General features: G+C 41.3%; 1 protein-coding gene across 1 annotated transcript in view; it reads right to left on the reverse strand.

Moving 5' to 3' along the window:
• LOC126418808 (uncharacterized) overlaps nt 1-3,031 on the reverse strand; it is an 85,495-nt gene extending 82,464 nt beyond the window's left edge. The window contains exon 1 of the mRNA XM_050085745.1: nt 2,967-3,031. The gene's annotated coding sequence lies outside the window, so the exon portion shown is untranslated. The remainder of the gene's footprint in view (nt 1-2,966) is intronic.
• Between the last annotated feature and the right edge of the window lie 9,451 nt (nt 3,032-12,482).

Below are 12,482 nucleotides of genomic sequence, written 5' to 3' on the forward strand. Positions count from 1 at the left end.
CGATTCGAACCTGCGACCGTAGCGTTCTCGCGGTTCCAGACTGCAGCGCCTAGAACCGCACGGCCACTTCGGCCGGCCAACCTGCGTCCCCGATGTCTGTCTTCCCCTATAGTTTTTACCCTCTACAACTGCCTCTTAGTGTCATGGAAGTCATTCCCTGATGTCTTAACATATGTCTTATCATTTTGTCTCTTTTTATTGTCAATATTTTCCATATATTCCTCTCTTCGCCGATTCTGTAGAGAACCTCCTCATTCCTTACCTTATCAGTCCACTTAATTTTCAGCATTCGTCTGTAACACCACATCTCAGACGCTTCTATTCCCTTCTTTTCAGGTTTTCCTGCAGTCCATGTTTAGCTACCACACAACGCTGTACTTAGAAATTTGTTCTTCAAATCGAGACCTATGTTTGATACTAGTAGGCTTGTCTTGGCTAGGAATGCCTTTTTTGCCAGTGCTAGTCTGCTTTTTATGTCCTCCCGCTTCGTCCACCATGGATTAGCTTACTGCCTAGGTAGCAGAATTTCTTAATTTTATCTACTTCGTGATCGCTAATCCTGATCTTAAATTTTTCTCTGTTCTCATTTCCTCTGCTTCTCATTACTTTCCTCTTTCTTCCATTTACTCTCAATCCATATTCTGTATTCATTAGACTGTTCGTTTCATTCAAAACATCCTGTAATTCTTCTTCATTTTCAGTGACTACAGTAATTTCATCAGCGAATCTTTTCATTGATATCCTTTCACCTTGAACTTTAATCCCACTCTTGAACCTTTCTTTTATTTCCGTCATTGCTTCTTCGATGTACAGATTAAATAGTAGGGGCAAAATAATACATCCCTTTTCAATCCGAACACTTCGTTCTTGGTTTTTCAGTTTTATTGTTCCCTCATGGTTCTTGGGTGTTTTGTACATTATCCGTCTTTCCGCATAGACCTCCATATTTCTCAGAGTTTCGAAAATTTTACCTCATTTGACGCTGTCAAACTGCTTTACGGAAGAGACAAGTCCTATCTGCGGTGAGGCACGGACGCCCAACACCTTGTCAGCTACTACTAGTTTCACAGTCCTTTAACCAATTTTTATAGATGCCTTGTTTGGCCGTTTCCGAGATGTTCGTTCCCAGGCACTGGATCTTAACAATCTGCCCTTTTCAAAGTCGCTTACGTTACTGGATTTCCCCTTTCACAGCTTGTGTTGGTGGTGGAACGATTCCCCGTTCATTATGTAAGAACAGATGTCGTAAGTCAGATAAAATTTAAAACAGAATTTATTTGTCTATTAGAAGCATAGAACGTAACACTCGTTCGCTTATAACTCAATAACCGGCATATGAATTTCGATGGCATTCTCATCACGGTAGAGCATAGCCATTGCGAAGGTGTTTTCAATGCTCAAATGGTTTAAATCATACCTAACTGAAAGAGTGCAGAAAGTTGAAATAAGCAGTTGACATAATATGAAAAAAACTGGTGATTTCTCAAACTGGGGAACAATCAAGAATGGGGTGCCGCAAGGTTCGGTCTTCGGTCCTCTGCTGTTCTTAATATATTTTAATGACTTGCCATTCTGTATTCACGAAGATGCAAAGCTGGTACTTTTTGCCGATGATACAAGTATAGCTATCACACCCAACAGACAAGAATTAACTGGTGAAATTGTAAACGATGTTTTTCAGAAAATCCGTAAGTCCTTCTCTGCAAATGGGCTCTCATTAAACATTGTCAAAATACAGTATATATAGTTCCACCCAGTAAATAGAATAACACCATTAATAAATATAGACTTAGATCAGCAATCGGTAGCTAAGGTCGAATATTCAAAATTTCTAGGTGTATGCTTTGATGAGGGGTTGAACTGGAGAAAACACACTGAGGATCTGCTGAAACTCTTACTATTAGGATCATTGCAAATTTTGGTGATATACATCTCAGTAAATTAGCTTACCACGCCTATTTTCATTCTCTGCTTTCGTATGGCATCATATTCTGGGGTAACTCATCATTGAGTAAAAGAGTGTTCATTGCACAAAAGCGTGTAATCAGAATAATTGCTGGAGCTCATCCAAGATCATCCTGCAGACACTTAATTAAAGAGCTAGATATCTTCACTGTAGCCTCACAATATATACATTCACTTATGAAATTTGTTATTAACAATCCGAACGAATTCAAAAGTAATAGCAGTGTAATGGCTACAACACTAGGAGAAAGGATGATTTCACTCCTCAAGGTGAAATCTAACTTTGGCTAAGAAGGGGGTAAATTATGCTGCCGCAAAAGTCTTTGGTCACTTACCTAATAGCGTCAAAAGTATGACAGATAGCCACATAGCATTTAAAAGGAAATTAAAAGAATTTCTTGATGGCAACTCCTTTTACTCATTAGATGAATTTTTGGATATAGCAAGTGGGTAATTTCCCCAACCCCCCCCCCCCCCCCCCAAATAAAAAAAATCTTAAGTGTCATGTAATATTTTGTGTGATGTAATATCTTGTATAGATACCTTTCACTAACCTGACACGTTCCACATCATTACGAAGTGTCGTATTCATGATCTATGGAACAAGTACTAATCTAATCTAATTTCTTAGAATCGAATGGATAGCAATAGATTCATAGATTTGGTGGCAGAATATGTTCCGAAGTATCCACTTCCACAGTTCCTGAGGCATTTTATACAAGTTGAAGCGACGCCATATGTCCCATACAGAACAAAGATTTTATATGATGGAAACACGTGCTACTGGCGAAAAGGCTATTGAACTAACGTTAGTAACTAACAGAAGAAACGCACTGCGAACAGACACTGCTAAACCATCCCATACTGCACTATGTAGTTGGGCAGGGAGCAATTTCTTGATAAGCATGTACGGCAGTGATGGAGTGTTATTTTTTGTCTCGGAAAAGCTGTGTCCTCCACCACGAACTTGACACGCTCTTCACTTTACGGTCAGACTGTACCTTGCGCCGGGCCAAAAACGAACAGCATGCGGTCGCGACTGTGTACAACAGGTTTCCAGGTCAGCTTTGGAAGCGCCCGCTACGGCTGCCGCCTCTCACTGAAGCCGAGGTCGCTGACTCACGGGTGACTACATCGCGTAGGCGTCACCGACTTGCCCGTAAACATTGCGCGATCGGAAATGGAGCGGCAGCTCTCCTTGAAGGCGCTCCGAGAGTCATCTGGAATTCAAGGAATGGCACCACTCTACAAGGTCGCGAACACTCACTTCTTTCTTATATCAGCACGCTGTGCGTGAGTTGGGAAATGCTGGTTTTTAAGAGAGACATTCACTAAGTAATGCAACACAACTTTTCTCGGCCGATTTCAGTTGAAGAGTGAGGAATTTTTGTTGTGGGACACAGTGGAATATTCCCACTGCAGCCTTTATAGTTACATAAAGTTCTGATAGGTGGCGGCTCTTTAGCGGCGTCTGTAATGGAGGTGTGTTGTCCGCCCCCGGTAGCTGAGAGGTCAGCGCGCCAGAATGTCAATCCTAAGGGCCCGGGTTCGATTCCTGGCTGAGTTAGAGATTTTCTCCGCCCAGGGACTGGGTGCTGTGTTGTCCTGATCATCATCATTTCATCCCCATCGACGCGCAAGTCGCCGAAGTGGCGTCAAATCGAAAGACTTGCACCCGGCGAACGGTCTACCCGACGGAAGGCCCTAGTCACACGACATGGAGGTGCGTTCCAAACAGAGAGCTGTCACTGAGTTCCTTTTGATGGAGAAGAACCAGAGCATCGCAGATAACCATACGCACTTGCGGAATGTCTACGGAGAGCTGGCAGTGAACAAAAGCAAGCGGAGTCTGTGGCGCTACGTCACATAAATGGACATTTGGGGAACAGGAAAAAAAAAAAGGTTTTTGCTTGTGTCACGTGTGAATTATAAATTATTTCAAGACTGTGTACGTGTGCGCGATGTATGAGAAAGATTAAAAAAGTTATATAATGCCACCAAAAATCACAAACAGCGATGCGATATAAAAATAAAAGAACATTCCTTTTATCTATGTAATGAAAATGAACATGACCAGAGACGATTGCTTTATTGAGACTGCTCCTGTTTTTGTTTCGTCTAGGAGGTAGGCCGCCATTGTAGCGCTGGATAATATTTAATGTAAGTTTGGTTGTAATTTAGTAAAATATACTTATCATTGTTATTAGAAAGTGTGTATTATTGACTTAGTTGTCACCTCTCATGATAGCAACCATTAATTATAATTAAAGAAGTTTTTGCAGAACTTCGTAGTGCAGGGAACTCATCTCCCCTAGCAGGATATAGTCGGCCATTACGCTGACGATTCATGGTATTAAATGTAAATGTGAGAGGTTTCTCTACCTTGATCTTACGATAGTCTAAAAGTTAACAGAGTAAAAATAGTTTTCTTTTATTAATATTTAGAATACTGAATGAGTTCAGTATGTTAAGAGTTTGGCCTCCTAACGGCAGATGAGATTCTCTCCTGTTTTGCCTTGCAAATAATGAAGACGAAAGATTGAAAATATTTTTATCCAGTAGGCTCCACAATATCTCAGTTAATCCTTGTGTAGTTTGGTACATAAATAACCCCTGAGACCTATATTAATAATTACAGTTTGCGTAAGAATACGCAATTTGTCTTTTCTAAATAGCAGCGCTCACGCAAACTATTTATTAGAAGGCGGTGAGTGGCGCGTTGTGTTTAAAAAAAATATTATATCGTACATACTTCGGGGCAGCCGATGTCGGTACGAATGTTATCTCGGTATAAGTTAATTAAAAGTTTCATGCTAGCCCACAGTATTTAAAGTCACCCCAACCAAAATCATAAAATATATAATTATAAAAATAAAAATACATAATTATCCCGTGAAAAGTGCACACAACCACACACATACATATACACTTATACCGTTATAAGTCACTGGACGAAAAGTTTGTCACTGTCGCAAAAGGGGCGCACAAAATTATCCGATCTCGCAAGTGCCGTCGACCGCAAGCAGCTGTGACTCATGAAATGTTGTAATGCGTTGTCACTCTCTTTCGAAGTAATGACGGATCACAATCAAACACCTCGCTGCTCGACACTCGTCATTCGTCCGCCAGTTGGGGTACTCAAAAGTGTGTGCCCTTTGACTTCCACGTCGCCCAATAGAAGACCATAAAGAGCAACGAAGGACGATCTGTTCAGAATTGCTTGCGCATTACGTGGCTGAGCGTGACAATTTTTGTTGAACATCGTCACAGGCGATGAAACAACTTCGAACCGGAAACAAAACGGCCATCCATGGAGGGGCGCCACACTGCCTCTCCTTCGAAGAAAAAGTTCAAAGTTGACCCTCAGCCGGTAAAGTCATGGCGCCGGACTCCTGGGACTCTAACAGGGTTGTTCTGTTTAATGCCCTCCCTCATGGTGCAACGATCAACTCTGAAGTGTACTGTGCTATCCCCAGTAAGCTCAAGAACCCCTCCCGGTTGGCCGTGCGGTCTAACGCACTGCTTTCCGGGCGGGAAGGAGCGCCGGTCCCCGGCACGAATCCGCCCGGCGGTTTTGTGTCGAGGTCCGGTGAGCCGGCCAGTCTGTGGATGGTTTATAGGCGGTTTTCCATCTGCCTCGGTAAATGCCGGCTGGTTCCCCTTATTCCACCTCAGTGACACTATGTCAGCGATTGCTGCGCAAGCAAGTTCTCCACGTACGCGTACACCACCATTACTCTACCACGCAAACATAGCGGTTACACTCGTCTGGTGTGAGACGTTCTCTGGGGGTGTCCACGGGGGCCGAACCGCACAATAACCCTGGGTTCGGTGTGGGGCGGCGGAGGGGTGAAGTGGACTGCGGTAGTCGTTGTGGGGTTGTGGACCAATGCGGCTGCGGCGGGGACGGAGCCTCTCCGTCGTTTCTAGGTCCCCGGTTAACATACAATACAAAACAAGCTCAAGAAACGACTCAACGTGTTCCTCGCCACAAAAATTCAAACCAATTTCTCCTTCTCCATGCCAACGCAAGGCCTGACACAAGTCCACGCACCAGAGAGGAGCTCACAAAACTTCGTTGCACTGTTCTTCCTCCTCCAGCCTACGACCCGGATCTCTCACCTTCCTACTTCCATCTGTTTGCCACAATGAAGGATAAAGTCCGCGGGAAGCGACGTGGATGATGGGAAAGTTATTGTTGTAGCTAGACGTTGGCTCCGAGATCGACCAGTAGAGTGGTACCACACAGGCATACTCGCCCTCCCAGTAAGGCGGCTCAAAAATGGTTCAAATGACTCTAAGCACTGTGGGACTTAACATCTGAGGTCATCAGTCCCCTAGACTTAGAACTACTTACACCTAACTAACCTAAGGACATCACACACATCCATACCCGAGGCAGGATTCGAACCTGCGACCGTAGTGGTCGCGCGGTTTCGGACTGAAGCGCCTAGAACCGCTCGGCCACAACGGCCGGTGCAGTAAGGTGGCGTAACGCCGGCGCGTTGAGGGTAGATTATGATGAAAAACAATGTTCTGTAGCCAAAAGAGTGGGGTGTAATATGGTGTATTAGGATCCCGAATAAAATCAGCCTGGTTTCAGGAAAAAAATGTGTTGCATTACTTATTGAAAGCCCGTCGTAAAAAAACAAATCCCATTCACAAGAGAAAATGTTTCCTACTGAACGTCTTGCAATTAAGTAGAGGATATTTTTTTCTTCCATAAACCGACATTTCACTTTTGAGACTTTCGTCCTTTATCGAGCACTTGGTTCAAATGGCTCTGAGCAATATGGGACTTAACATCTGAGGTCATCAGTCCCCTTGAACTTAGAACTACTTAAACATAACTAACCTAAGGACATCAGTCACATCCATGCCCGAGGCAGGATTCGAACCTGCGACCGTAGCAGTCGCGCGTTTCCGGACTGAAGCGCCTAGAACCGCTCGGCCGCCATGTCTGGCGAGCACTTGGGTCCTAAGATGCTGACTACAGTGTAGGTTTTTCCTTTTTTTTCTCTCCCCAGGATATTTATTGCTTGAGTGATGCTTTGATTTGTGTCGGTGATGATACAAACTACATACCAACTTATTCTCTCGTCACTTCTTACCTACCTGTGTAGGTGAATGCATTAACGCTCCGCTACCGGGACTCGGGCAGGCAAGCCCCGCCTGGATCAAATGCATTTACGGATTAACGACGAGGGCAGATGGCTGCTGAGCCTGCCGGCTTGGATATCGTTTATCGACAGCGTCTCACATCACGCTAGCTGAATACCGGGTTGGTACCCACGTGCTGCCTCGGATACATGCTATGCGAAAGTTCACAGTCGTGTAATGTCAACGTCAGACACCACGCTAGAGGCTGCGATAATCGATAGCGGACTAACACTTGCAATCTCTCTGCACTCGCTGGCGCTTGCAGCGGCGCCGTATCGCACGGACAGTCTTGCAGATCGCACCGGCCAAGTCAGTTACAGGTTGCGAGCGAAGTCAGATTAGAATAGCCTTCAGCTCGCTAGGTTCGCAGCCTATAGTTCGTGCAAGTATTACGCACGTAATACCAGAATTTTGTTATCTTGCTTGTTGTGTAATCCAGTTAATGTTTGTTAACGAGTCATTTGTTTTCAAGAAAGATAGTTATTATTTGTTATGTTCTTGGAGTGCAGTAGCAGGACAAAGTTAAGTAAAAGTTATTTACTAAAGTATTCCAGTACTAATTATTATAGAATGTTCCAGATTCCTACAACCACCCCACTTGTGCTAGCCTGCAAATCCCAGGGGTACCGATCGAAAGCATCCTGCATTTGTGTGAGGTCGCGACATGCTGCCATCGACCTTCACATCAAGTTTCACATAGAATTAACACTGCAAGTAAAAATATGGGGTACGAAGATTCCGTCCTAGGGGTCAATAACAGAATGGTGCTCTTAGATGTTTAGCCTCTTCAAACCCTTAATCTGCAGCAGCAGCCGTCGCTTCTTGCATGAAAAACTTCTTAATGCTACATCAAAAGCGCCAAATTATGGATTCATTTCTTCAGTCGGTTTCCGGCTTACAAGGCCACCATCAGTCTTCAACTGGCTATCGTCGACAAAGAGAATACTATATTGGTGAACCACATTAAAAAAAAAAGTTACACGTAAGAGTAAGGTACACACACAAAGCAAATGTCATCTTTGACAGGCAAGTGGTAAATTAATTGCAGTGTTAAACATTAAATAAGTGCAAAGGGAACGAACCAGTAAACATGAATACTAAATATAAATATCTATCTTTTACTCTGTTTTCAAATTACCTTCCATATGTAATATCTCTTCAAGCTATTCCTTAATGCTCCTGTATAAAATCAATTAATTTTGTTATGATTCGCTTAAAAAGGAAAACATTCCAAAAGTTCTGCAGAATTATATTCTTTCGGGCACTGACCGCCATTCACCTTCTCGGATGATCTTCAGGTGACAACTGAAAGTCGTAAAAACAGATAAAAATTAAGTACGACAGATATTATTTCATTTCCAAAAGTTCTGCAGAATTATATTCTTTCGGTCACTGACCGGCATTCACCTTCTCGGACGATCTTCGGGTGACAACTGAAAGTAGCAAACACAGATAACAATTAAGTACAACAGATATTATTTGTACGAAAGCACAGTCTAACATCACAGTCGTGACGCTCAGTCTCGTTTTTGATACCCACAGAGATAGCAGCGCCCCAAGTGACCAACAAGCGACACCTCTCAATACGATATCGGATGAGTTGGAATACTAATATTTATATTGATTTGTAACATAGCTTTTAGAATAGGGAATTTATGGAGTGCCATAAAGACCGACAATAAATAAAAAAATGACTCCACTTTTGCCATTATTTAGTTTCCTTAGGACCCTGGGAGGTAAAAAACGTTGCATTGCAGAACAGTTTATTTGCGATTCTCTTGTAACAAAGACACTTGCTGAATAATGTCGTTGCCCTTTGATAACAAAAAATTGATAGTAAACACCAGAAGGCCTGACGTTTTGCAGAAAAACGTCATGTACCTGCCCAGCAAGGCAAAGTTTTGTTCGCTGCTCTTTCAGCCAAATTACTGAATGTGGAACGTAGGAAACCTATATGGAATATAAAACCTATATTATTTAAAGTATAAAATAAGCCACCACAACTGTACCATAAGGGAAAGCCACGTAAACGTGATAATAAATCATCAAAAGCAACAAAACTGTTACCCAACACAGAAGAAACCAATTCCAGAATTGTCGCTAAATCTGAGCCACAAACGGCAAAATCCTTCAACATATTCGTTTTTGAAGCAAAAGTGATCACATTCATAAAAATATTCGTGTATTAGTTAGTCGACTCAAACGTAAGAATGCGCGAATCATTAGACTCCATAAAATTGTTTTAAGTGCCAAGGAAAGTTGCATAAGAAAAGATCAACAAAAATATATTATTTTTATGCACGAAATACTTGTTTATATTCTCATGCTCTCAGCGGAAAAAGCTGCAAATAAACACATATTCGAAAGTATTTCTTCATGAATAAGTTAATGCTTATGTCATCGAATCAGTGTATTTCGGCTGTTTTACATGTTTTTCACGATAATTCATGTGCCTTGGTAATATACTAACGCATAGAACGCAAAAATATAACAGAGATTTCGTTAATTAAGTAGAAAATAATTAAAAACAAAAATTATCCTTACGACTCATGTGACTCTGCTTTCTCATCGCTTGGAGCATTAGTTTCGCTACAGCTGTCAACTTTCGCACCATCGAGTGTATGTATCAGACTGTGTACAAAAGATATAAAATGACAGAGTGTTTGGACAGGAAAACATTACAATAATTAAATTAACAAAAAAAGAGGTAAACAAAGTTTTTTATGTGAAGATACATTTGACAAATGATGATAAATAAGATGAATTTACCGTTTTTTAATGTAGTATTTGTAACGAAAACTTAATTTAACAAAAGGGAAAATGGCAATTGAGTCTGATCGTTTAATACTAGGCTGGTATTCCGCGTCATGTGTTTGTCGTTTAGCAGTATTTCCAGTAGGGCCATTTCTCTGATATGAATGGTTTTCTGCTACAAGATTCTCAGCAAAGATCGAATCTTTCTTCCTCAATCGCGAGCTTCTCTCTCGTTCATGTAGCCTAACTGTCACAGCTTTGCTTGACTGATTAGTACCCACTTTTTCACTCTGCTTGCAAGTGATTTTATATACATCACTTTGCTCCAAACGTTGCATTTTGTCTTTGCTACTGAATAAAATTTTTTATATGTTATTAGTTTTACAAAATGCTGGTCTGTAGTTGTTGCGGAAATTGTGCATGACGGAACACACTCGTATTTAATACCTTTATTTTCATTACTTTGAGCTCATCCACAGTAATCGTTATATTTGGTAAGTACATTTTTCGATCAGCGAACTGTTGATTGTGAACAGGTGTCATATTTTGTTAACTGCAACAGTTTTTCTTTTTGACATAGATATATTTGGTGGACAATTGCATTTACACCTACACCCGCATCGCAATGAAAACTGTCGAACTCGCACGGATGAGTAACGGTTGTAATAAGCGCGTGACAAAGTTTTAAATGTGAAGTTAACGTAATCACATATCCTGGACCTGTTTCGAATTTCTTCTCTTACCCACGTTCTCTCGTCCACCTTGTTAGCTTTCATTGTAGCTGACGAAGTATACTTTGATCCAATGTTGACGAATTTTGGAGTAACATTCTTATGTAAACACTACCTGTTGAACCAAATGTTGCGTAGCCGTTAGCTCCTGTTTGAGCAATCTCCTGGACATGTTTCAGATATTGTGCATGGTGGAGCACATTTAATACATTTATTTATTGTGAATGTTACTTTAATCTCAATTGATATGTAGGCTACTAGGTTGTTTTATTACAAGTACATCCTCTCTTCTGTTGAGAGTAATTCGTTACTGATATTCCCCTCCCCCCATTAACTTTATCTTTGTGTGCGACACATACACACACACACACACACACACACACACACACACACACACACACACACACACACATACACGTGTGTACTATTTTTTCTGTGTTTTGTCTTAATGTTCTCTGGTTTGCTCCTTTTACATATATTTATTGTTTATCATTTCAGTTATTTTACCACTGCACTGTCAAAGACAACACTTGCTGTTTGCTTGCACCCTCCTCGCGATGTATAATATTTATTTAAAAAACGATGTATAATAATTATTATTATTTTGAGCTTTTCCTCATTACAGAGGCTTATCTCCAACATAATAATTTACTTGGAAATTACAATACAAACAATAAACGTTCTTAAACTATAATCTCAAAATATTTCTCCAGGTATAATATTTATTTAAAAAACGTTGTTTGCCAATTCTGTATCTTTTTTGGCGACGATAGTCAGTTTAGTCCATTAATGGCGTTGCAAACCAGAAACCAGTTAATACTCTAGAACATCTACAATTTTGTTTCATTTATGAACACTAACTATCTTTCATATGTATACAAGTCCTTGTTTTGAGCAGGTAAGGAATAACAGCAGAAACAGGAATTACTAGATGTTGTACACCAATTAACTGCGGTGTTCTAATGGTTACCATGCTACTCTCTCTCCGTCACCGAATATCACTGCCGAGTTAACCACACACAACGCCAAAATAGAACCTAAGAAGCAATGCTGAAATGGAGCAAGGTAGGAAGCATTCTTTTACATCTACATTCGCGTACATACTCGGCAAGCCACCAAGCGATGCATGGTAAAGGTACCTTGTACCACTGCAAGTTATTCCCTTTCCCGTCGGACTCGCAAATGGGGCGTGGGAAAAACGACTGTCTATAGGCATGCTTTCTCTTATTTTCTCTTAGCGGTTGTTACGCAAGACATCTACTGGTAGCGGCAGGATCGTTCTGCTATGTATCAAATGCGTGTTGCCTAAACTTTCTCAACAGTGTTCCGCGAAAATAACTTCTTCTCCCTTTAGGGAATAGCATTAGATTCCATGGAGCATCCCCGTTATACTAACGGGTTCATCGAATATCGAATTTACAAATCTAGCAGCATGTCTCATAATTACTTCGATGTCCTCGTTTAATGCGACTTGGTGGGGATTCCAGACACTCGAGCAGTTGTCAATAATGGCCCGCAGAACTGTTCTGTATGTTACTTCCTTTATAGGTGAGCTACACTTTGAATTCTTCCAGTGAACAAAAGTCGACCATTTCCCTTCCTTATAAGCGCCCTTATGTGCTCTTTCCATTTTATGTCGTCGCTTTGTCGCTTTGCAACGTTACACTCCGAAAGCCCGTCCTTGCGCTCGCCATAGCTATTATGTTTTCATCAGATAGCTTGTTCTGCTCTATTCGTATTTCCTTAATTAATTAAATTCTTCTTCTTGAATGTTAGTTAAAATTTTGTAGTTCCTACATTCACGGACATAAATATTGTATTCTTCAGTGGAAAGTAATCGGCGTCTTCTGCCAAATTAAATGCTTGAAAAAT

Source organism: Schistocerca serialis, chromosome 9, assembly GCF_023864345.2.
Source record: "Schistocerca serialis cubense isolate TAMUIC-IGC-003099 chromosome 9, iqSchSeri2.2, whole genome shotgun sequence".
Taxonomy (NCBI): Eukaryota; Metazoa; Arthropoda; class Insecta; order Orthoptera; family Acrididae; genus Schistocerca; species Schistocerca serialis.